Source organism: Pteronotus mesoamericanus, unplaced genomic scaffold, assembly GCF_021234165.1.
Source record: "Pteronotus mesoamericanus isolate MK-2021 breed Mesoamerican mustached bat unplaced genomic scaffold, CSHL_Meso_final scaffold_651, whole genome shotgun sequence".
NCBI classification, from domain to species: Eukaryota; Metazoa; Chordata; class Mammalia; order Chiroptera; family Mormoopidae; genus Pteronotus; species Pteronotus mesoamericanus.
Window position 1 is genome coordinate 45,498,618 of NW_026555325.1, and position 10,089 is coordinate 45,508,706.

The 10,089-nt window shown below is 34.1% G+C and overlaps 1 non-coding gene across 1 annotated transcript; it reads left to right on the forward strand.

Moving 5' to 3' along the window:
• The first annotated feature begins 5,265 nt into the window (after positions 1 to 5,265).
• On the forward strand, positions 5,266 to 5,433 carry LOC129061973 (U1 spliceosomal RNA). The gene has a single exon (XR_008528224.1). It is a non-coding gene; the product is annotated as a U1 spliceosomal RNA (small nuclear RNA).
• Positions 5,434 to 10,089: the final 4,656 nt, after the last annotated feature.

Sequence of the window (10,089 nt, forward strand, 5' to 3'; positions counted from 1 at the left end):
GAACATATTATTTATTCTTGCTTCTCAGGGACAGTATAAACAATGTTGAAGAAAACAAACTGTGATAAAAAAAATTAAAGTATTTGGGTGCAAGGAAGTAAAGAGTGCACCTTTTCATCTCTGCCTCAACCTTCTTTTAGGAAATAATTTGAATCCACTCTAAAAGTAGCAGATGGCACTCTACTTTGTCAGGTTTTTATAATGACTGTATATTTATTCTAGAAATAGAGAACCATGTGAAGTGTATCTGTGCAGTTGGGCATAAAGAATAGTTTTCTATTCCCTGACCTTTGGAAGTTTTCAAATAGTAACAAAATATGTTCAACTAGTTTTTGTTTTTGTTTTTTTTTTTTTTAAACACCAGCTGCATCCTTTTCCAAACCTAGATATGATGTTATTTGGTTATTTAACATGTTAGTCTGAAGCCTAACAGATTCTTAGTCATGCTCCTAATATTCCATTACAAATAAACCAGTTAAGTTAGTGTTGAAGAGGTCTTGATCAATTCCTTCCTCTACTTACAATAGTGGTAATTACAATGCTGAGGAAACCTGGAATTTTTCAGATTTGTTTTTTCCAGAGTGTAGAATTACTAGTTCATCAGTGTTTTTGGTAGTACACAAACTTTTTCGGTAACAAGTAGGTACAATTTGGTATGATGCAGAAATAAGGACAATAATATGTACTATTTAACATCTTTGAAACCCCTACTTATTTAGTGCTTGCTTTGTCTATAACACTGGTGTAACTGCTACTTTCACATGTACTCAGTAACTCATTTTTTTCTTAAAAATGACTCACTGTATAAGAAACTTAATCTTCTCATTGTGCAAATGAGAAAACTGAGGTTCAGAGGATTGAGCAACTTGCCCAAATACATTTAGCAAACATAACACTGAAGACACAGTTTTCAGCTCAGACCTTCTGACTGAAAATTGGTCATTTTTTTGTCCACAGTGTTTCTTAATAAATGTTATTAATGATGAATATTAGTTATGTTTTCAGAAAAATATGAGATGCGTAAGAATGTAGTCTGGAAGAGCTGGCTTCTCTCTATACTATGTCTTGATTCTTTTTTCCTGCCTCAAGCCTTCAGGTGTTGGACCGTAGCTACTGGCATTCGAAGGCATTGTTCCAGTCCCCTTACATAGATGCTATGAGTTCCTGAAATTATTGGTTTTTGTGTGGACCTGTGCTGCCTAGTCCTGATCTGAGATTATATTTATTCATTCATTCATTCCTTTGTTTTGCAAATATTTACCAAACAGCAAGCACATGCCTGGCAATGTTCTAGGCAGCGTGGATTCAGTATGAAACCCTTACCCCTCCGGAGTTATAAGAGCATCATTGCATCCTTCTCAAGTTCATGACCTAGAATTAAGGAACACTTTTTTCTTAAAGAACCTTCCTTTTCAGTGTTTTGCATTATTTATAAAAATAAAACAATGAAAAAACACAATCAAATCATCAAATTAATTGCAATTATTGCTCTGTGGGCAAATCTAACCAACTTGTAGAAATTGTTGACCTTCAGATGGTGCCATTTTATAGCTTGAAATCCCCATTCAAGTACGAAAGAATATATTCAGAACAAGAAAGCCCCTGTAAGGTGTTCATGAACAGTGTTCAGAAGCATTGACTGTGTGAAAGTTAAGTTTCACCTCTACCTGTAGCTGAAGATTTAGCTGTCAGTCCCTTCTTATTTCCACCCATAGACAAGGACAGCTAGATCATTCTCCCCATCTTGGTTCTGTCCAACTCCATTTCCCTCTTCAAGTGCTTGATCATCTTCCTGTACACCTCAAAGTTCCACACTTGTCCATGCCTCCTCATAGTGGGTTGGTCTCTTCATGTTGTCAGAGCTCTTATGTTAAGGGTGCAGCTGGGGGTCTCTCTGAGAGGTTACTCATACACCAGTACCTTAAGCATAATCTTTCTGTATCCTCAGCCATTTTATTGATTACATTGTGTCAACTGCTCCTGTTATTTTTATAGAATTAGCCAGTCGTGTTCAAATGTTGGCTACACCAAAGACGGGGCTTCTTTACTGCCTGTAGTTACTGATAACGTTTTCAGCTGATAGGTCTACAACTATGTATTAGAGTATTTTCTATGAATTTTCTGTGCCAACTCAAGTCAGGGGATTTCTGACTGGAATTATAGAATTGCTGCTGGGTTTGAGACAGAACATCAATTTATGTGCAAGATGTTAATTTGCATGATTGAATGATTCTCCTTCAATACTGCAAGACAGTACTAGGAAACATTTTCCTCCTGAGGGGTTTTCTTTTTGTCTCAGAATAATATGTATTCTCCCTTCAACCACCTAACAGATAAAAACTATAGTTAAGAGCTGCCTGATGCTTTGATGTTTAAATATTTCATACATACAAATTGTTGTAATAGTATTTTTATTCAGGTTTATAATTGCAGATTATTTCCATTTTCTACCTGTTTTTGAGTTCTCCTTGATTATCATTTATCTTTCCTCTGCAGTGATACCATATTGTTGGAACAGGATATATGTAGACCAATTTTATAAGGAAATGATGGAGATTTGGCAAAACCCAGATAAATGTTTCATCATTCCTTTTCATCTGTAATAAATATTTTATAGCAGTTCTTTGTTTTTACTGATGATTAGTCCAATTCTACATTTAAATGCAAAAGCATTATGGCTTTTATCCTTCCCTTTGGCATCTTTGGATAGGTTTCCAGTCATCTTTCAGTTTTTATGAGACTTGATCTCCTTATCAGTAAGGTTGACTTAACAATTAATCTGAAACTATACAGTCAGGTAAGAAGCATTTCTTTGACTGGAAAACCTGCATCTGTTTCCTAGAAGCCAGTCCAGTCTTCCAGATCCACCTGGGCCTCACACTGCTGCTAGAAACAAAATTGTGCGATCATTTTGTCAGCCTTTTTACCCCTGTACTTTTAGACACTAAATCTTGTCCATTAACCTCTTAAATATAATGCACTCAACGTTTTTTCCTTTCTCAGGAACAGCCTTTTCTTTCTCTACCATCATATTTGCCTGAACTACAATAACAGCATTTTAATTCTTCTGGTATGCATTTCAAAAATATGGATAAATTAATATGCATATTTACATGCAGATTTAATATCTCCCGGCCAACTTCAGTTGTTTCCCATCACAAGGCTTAACAGACCCTACAGGTTTTGTTGTGGTCTTATCTCTTTTTCAGCTGTGTCTGTTTTTTCTCCTCCGTCGCTCCATTCTTCATCTTTCTCAGTCTATTCTCAATTCTTTGAATGCCATGTTTTCACACCTTCAGATCTTTATACCTAATGTTCCTTTTGCTTGGTAAACTTCACTTACATCTTTCAAGCTCTAGATGAAACAGTACTTCCTCAGAAAAACTCCCTTTGATATTTTCATACTGGTTAAGGTCCTTTTTTAATATGCTACCAGAGCACCCTGTATATCTTTTTTTCACTTCTCATTACCTGTGCAATTATTATTATTATTTTTATCTAATGTCTTTCCTGATAGTATGTAAACTTCATCAGAGCCTAGGTTAATTCAGTTTTGTTCATTCATAATATCAGCCACAATATAAATTCTAAGTAAATCTTGTTTAAATAAGGGACTGAATGACTAAAAAATACCTTTGTTAACTGCTTTTAAAGATGGCTTCTTTCTGGAGGGCCACAGGTTGGACATCCCTGATCCAGAGGATTATTCAGGCCTGTGAGATATATGCCAAAAACATTCCTGTGACAAAACATGCCTCAATAGGAAAGAAAGTACAATATAAAAGGATATGCCCATTTAAAAACTGGCAAGTTGACTTTACACAGATGTCTAAAACCAGAGGAAACTTTTAAAATTTTTATTAGTTTTTATGGACCTTTTTTTTCTGGATGAGTGGAGACATACTCCACTAGAACTGAGATGGCAACTGAGGTATCAGAACTTCTACTTAAAGAAATAATCCCTAAGGTTGCATTTTCTCACAGCATTCAAGATGGCAAGGGACCATCATTCACTTCAGAAATCTCCCAGAAGGCAGGACAGGCACTATCGATTCAATGGAAACTATATGCATCTTCAAAACCTCAGTCTACAGGAAAGACATAATAAAGAAGACTCTGGCAAAAATATTCAGGAAACACAATTGACCAGGTACTCCCTATTGCCTTACTCTGAATTAGGGTAGCACCCCGAAGTGGGCTTAAATTAAGTACTTTTGAAAGACTTTATAGGAGGAGACCTGTCCAAGTTTCTGATTTATGAGCACCTCCTTTGGATTTAGAGTGTGAATTAAAAACTAAACAATATGTGTAACATCCAAGGCAAACACTAAAAATTTTGCACAAGTTTGCTCATTGCAGGTCCATGTACCCCCACCCCCCCAAAATAAATAAAAATAAAGATGGCTTCTTTTATGAGAAACGTTTTTCCCTTTTATGTAGATTTTGGATTTTCAAGTCTTTTGACACCTTCTGTAAATAAGAGAAGTGTATAATTTTTTAAAAAAATGTACTAATTATGACTAAATGTTAAAACAACTGCTTGGGAAAAATGGCATTATACAAATGGATTTTTGTATTTTTTGAGAGATATTCTAATTTCAATTGCTTGTTAAACACTAAGTTTATTTTAATGCATTAAAATAACATTAGTGTTTTAAAGGAATGTGTTTAGAATTGTTGATTGATTTTTATATGCTTCTGGTTAATGACTAGTTTTTATTATGTGTCTAATTTACTGAAATCTTTGCCATTTTCTATACAATGAAACTGCATAATTATACTTTTAATTGAAATAGTTCTGTGTAACAATTTTTGACTTACTAGTATGATTCTAGCCAGTAGGCAATCAAGATCGTAACAGATAATCTTCACCGAAAAAAATAATTTGTGAGTTTTTTAGAGCTTAATTTAGTAAAAACTAAGTGAAGTATTTTAAAGATAAGATGCTTGCCGTCCCAGAGAATTCAATGTGAAAGCTGGAAAAGCTCAGTACATTTGAGCTCAGCAATTCCTCTGAGAACTCAACACCATTAATCATTAACCTGAGTTTTTGCAATATGTCAGGGGCTTATAATTTTGTTCTATTCTAAAGTAATATTTGATAATTTCAATTTCCATATTACTAAGTCTATGTACATTTTAAAATCACAGACAAAGACAAAAATAGTCCTGGTCTCTTCAAAAAACAAACTTTACATAATTAGAGTCATTTATAATCTCTTCAGTGGAATTAATTTGCATGACAATTTTAAAATTATCAAACAGATATTTACCTGGCAGGGGAGACACCATGATCACGAAGGTGGTTTTCCCAGGGTGAGGCTTATTCACTCATTGCACTCTGGATGTGCTGACCCCCACGATTTCCCCAAATGTGGGAACCTTGGCTGCGTAATTTGTGGCAGTAAGAGTCTGCGTTCATGCTCTCCCCTGAAAAGAAAAAAGCAAATAATAAAATTATAAAACAGGATTATAACAGAGTAATTAGATGGTATCCGAGGGTTTCTTTCAACTCCTTTGTAACAAATTATAACCTAGTTTTATGGAATAATGTTATGTCCACAGTAATGTCTTAAAATGTCGGAATGAAGAAAGATGACTTTTAGCATTATTTAAGAATTCTAAGCAAGGATCCATGTCATTTCGCAATTCCAGAATTAGTTTACAAATAACTAAAATTCCTTATTGTAGATTAGTCTTGAGAATTTTTTTCCATATAGTCCTTTGGAGTCTTTGATAGAATAGGAGTAAATCTAAAGAAACTGTATTTCACAGATAAGAGGAAAGGGCACATTTCGGGGACTTAGAAAAAAAAGATTATAATGTGAAGCCTACTATGGTTTCAATGTCTCAGGACTAGCTAGAATGATGTCTGATAAAATCTATTTCCTCTAAGTAATAAAACAACTTTATCTCAAAAAACTGCAGGGCTGTATATATCTGTCTGTGAAATGTAGCCCAGATACTGAAAAGTTTAATGATAATTCCTGGGAGTTGGCTTTTTGAAGAGTCCCTTGATAATGTGAGAATATAACTTATTCTGCTGCCCTAGCAAATTTCAAAGAAAAGCTAAGTTTGGAGGAAACGTTAGCATCTGTCCAAATCCTTTGTCAATGAAGAATTGACAGAGAAAAAGATGTTGACAATTGGAGAAGAAAAGAACAGAAGAATTGGAATATACCCTTTGAAAAGAAGAAGCAGATAAACCTAGGTAAATTAAAGCTGCAACAGATGCAATTTTTTTGATTGTCAGTCTGTCTCTTCCATCACAGGACTGAAAAGCATAGGTTGTTAATAACTGAAAGGACATACCTATTGATTCCTGAAACTGAGTATTACAGTAAAAATGAAAGAAAAATACTTTTATTATTTAAAAATTTCTTGGGGTAATATGGAATAAGTCTAGCTATTCTCAGTTAAAATTGAATTCCATGGTTTGCAGAGGGATAACACTAAACCAAGATGCTTCAGCTCTGTTACGGGAACACTGTTCATTTACGAAGCCATTTTCTTGGAATCATTTGCCCATTCAACGAGTAGTTAATAATTAATAATAATTAATAATGCAAAGGAAAGAAAGATATAATCATCTTATATCTTTCCTCACTTTTAAACGTGAGGAAATATACATTTAAAATTTTACTGAATATATCTTTCCAGTGTTTTTCAATTTTGCAAACATTGTCTTTACTCTTTAAAATGAAATTCTTTGTATGCAGCTTTTCTTCCTTCCTCCTTTCCTCTGCCTCTTCTTTCCTTTTTCCTTCTTTTTTTCCCCTTGTTTTTTTTGTTCTTCCATCAGGTAAGAGTCATAGGTCTCTTCAAGGGTGAAGAATGTGTCTACATAAATGTAATTAGATTATAGTGATCATTGTACAGCTTTGTAATTATTCTAAAGAACATGGAATTGTATATTTTAAATGAGTGAATTCTATGGTATATAAATTAAGTATCAACTAAGTTGCTTTTAAAAGTAAATGCCAACCTGAGGTTAACTGAGGTGACTGCAATACGTACAAGGACACTAACCTTCTTTCTGATTGATTACAGCAAATCACTGAACTAGACACTCAGTTTCAGGGCTCAATTGGTATGTCCTTTCAGTTCCTAACAATCTTGCGCATTTTAGTCCTGTGATGGAACAGGTGGACTGACAGTCAGAAAATTGGCATTGGTCTCAGCTTCAATTCACCTGTATCAATTGTGGACTTTCTGTCCTACATCCTGGGAATGGAGACTGTCAGTAATAACTCAAAGACAGGATTTGCCCTTTACGCAGACAAACCACAGTATAGCAAGCACTTGAATATGTAGTATTCAATTGAAAAGAGTAAAATGCACAAAGACCAGTTACTACAGTTAATCAGATATATTTGGATTTTTTTTAAACATTTGTTACTCAAGTCTAATAAGTTTTATCCATTCTCAAGTAAATGACAGATCGCAGTGGTAAAGACTGATTTTTTTTTTTTTTTTGAGAAGTATAATAATTTCTGTATTTGAAAAAGATTTGGATGCCTGGAAAATGTTCCCTCTATGCATCAGAAAATTTTTCAAAGTAGTTAAACTCCATTACAAAACTGGGACAATGAGAATTCATGCAATCAGAATATATGTAGCATTTAAAAAATGCAAGGTTGTTTTATTTTTATTGTTCTGTCAAGCAGTGCCTATTTGGTTGTTTTTGTTGCCTCATCTCACCCATTATGACAGGAAATTCCTTTCCCATTATCTCTTATAACATAACATGGCTGTTTTTTAATTGACTGTGAATGTTTCTCAGGGAACACTGGGAGCTTTTAAAGCATGGCTCTTTGGATTATAAAGAATTGTTTTGTTACGTTTGCTCAAACTAGTGCTCTTTGCTAGAATTACCCAACAGTTTCTTTGTCACTTATTTCCTGTGCCAGAAGTTGTCTGTATATTCAAGATTATTTGAGTAGCTCAGATGATCTTGGTTAGCAAGAAGGAAGATGTACTTTAGCAATTTTTTTCCCAATGGTAACTATAGGGTATAATTTATTGCAATTATTTAAAAATAGTGAAAAAAAATCACCATAAAATGACTAGAGATTAAAAATTAACTTAATTTGAAAATCCTGTTCTCTTATAAAAGCTGAGTTTGTCCAATCTTAATGATAGTTTTGTTTAATGGAAGTTTGGCTTCATAGAAACACTTGTTGAAAATAATTTAAAGATTCTTATCCAGTCTCTCCTCCTCATTGGCAGAGTAGGTTTGTTCTTTTAAGGAAGAGCTTGTATTTCACCCATTTTAGATTTTGAATCAATCAGTAATTTAAGTCAGCATTACCCCTGTAAAAATTAGGAAATTTTGAATATAATGGACTTTGTATTTTAACTTGGCATATTTGTACATGTGTGCCTGTATGTTTGTGTGTTTGTGTGTATTTATGGAGGATGTTGAAATTAATACAATGATAAAGTGTCAATATGCCAAAATAGATTTTTTCTTTTAAAACATTTTTTAAAAAATTTAATATTAAATAGATGACGGCCATCATCACCAGCCCTTTGTTGTTGGTATTTCATCTACTGAGTCAATCATCATCTATCAAATAAATGTTTTTGAGTGCCCAATTAAATGTTTTCTGAGTGCTTAGCTTTGGGGTTAAAACTATACACAAGGCTTGGCTTTTGCAGCTGAGAATCTTTCGGTTTAGAGCGAAATGGTGTTGGTGGAAATCAGGCTCTTTCACGGGATCATGAGGATAGCATTGCAAGGACCTCCACACAGGAGGCTGTGATGTGGCACGATGGTTTATTAGTTGGAAGGCTCCCTCTGCGGCCCCTCTCTATTGGTCCCACCATGGAAAATGTCCAGCTGAGTCTTTGGCAAGGCCAAAGCAAAAGCCAGTGCCCAGGGTTTCTGCTTCAAATTAAAGCTCAGTCTTTCGGAGCCCACAGACCTGCCGCAGGCAATATATGATTTTCCATAGGCTATATAGAAAATGATTGTGAGAATTAGAATTTATTTTTATCTATTCCTAAGGTAGTATTTTTTTTTGCTACACAATAGTGTTGCAGATACATGCTTCTTTCATTGTTTGCAAATAAAAGAATAGATTCTTTCAACGATTCCATGATTATGACCTGATTGCATTTTAAGAGCACTATGTCCTTTTAAAACATACTCTTTCAGAGATCCTGAGAAAGCATTATTTTAAAATGACATTATCATAAGAAAAAACATACTGTAGCGTAGGTGTGATCTTCCTATTTTATTAAAGTTTAGGTCCTTAGTCCCTCATCACGTTATTTGGGGATTACCTTCCTCCCAAATTCTCCTCAGAGAAGCATGTTCATGCCTCTGTCACAGCAATTAGTACATTTTATTGTCTGTTTTGTCTGACCAGTGATTTTTTATAGTATGTGAAAGTCATGAATTCTTATATTTTTCGTATGTGTTAATATGTGTTAACTGACAGTACAAATATGAGGCAATGTTCTTGATCTTTTATAGAAATGTGGAACTCACCCTTTTCAGGTTGCATTTTGTTTCCCAGGAATGAAGAGCATTACAAACTAAATTTACTGCTTCCTTTTGAAAATATTCTTTAGGTTTTTTTTAAGAATCAGAGCTCACATGATCTAACTGGCAGTTGCACATACGAAGTTGAAGTTAGAATCGATTGTACGTTGGTATCATCTGCTTGTTTTATTTAGAGGTGAAATAGCATTTCTTTTTCTACTTTGGCTTCAATATTTGCTGGGCAATCAAAATGTTTGGAGTTGTGAGTTACATCAGCATAAAAGACTGAGGGGGATTTAAAAAGACTAACTTAAAAATAATCTTTAGTTTTTCTGAGATCAAAGGTCAGCTACTAGTATGTTGTATCTTACTATCTAAAAGTGGTATTAATTTCTCAGATGCACATGGTACTAAGCCTATACATCAGCTCTGAAACATGCATACTTTCTGGCAGTCAAAACTTTTTGGTTGTTGGGTTTTTTACCCCCTTCAGTGAAGGATTTAAAATTAAATATCAATTTATAATGGGTATTTTAGGTGATTTTCTTTAGCATTATTTTATAACTGTTAAAATTAATGTGCCTTAAATAAAACTATTT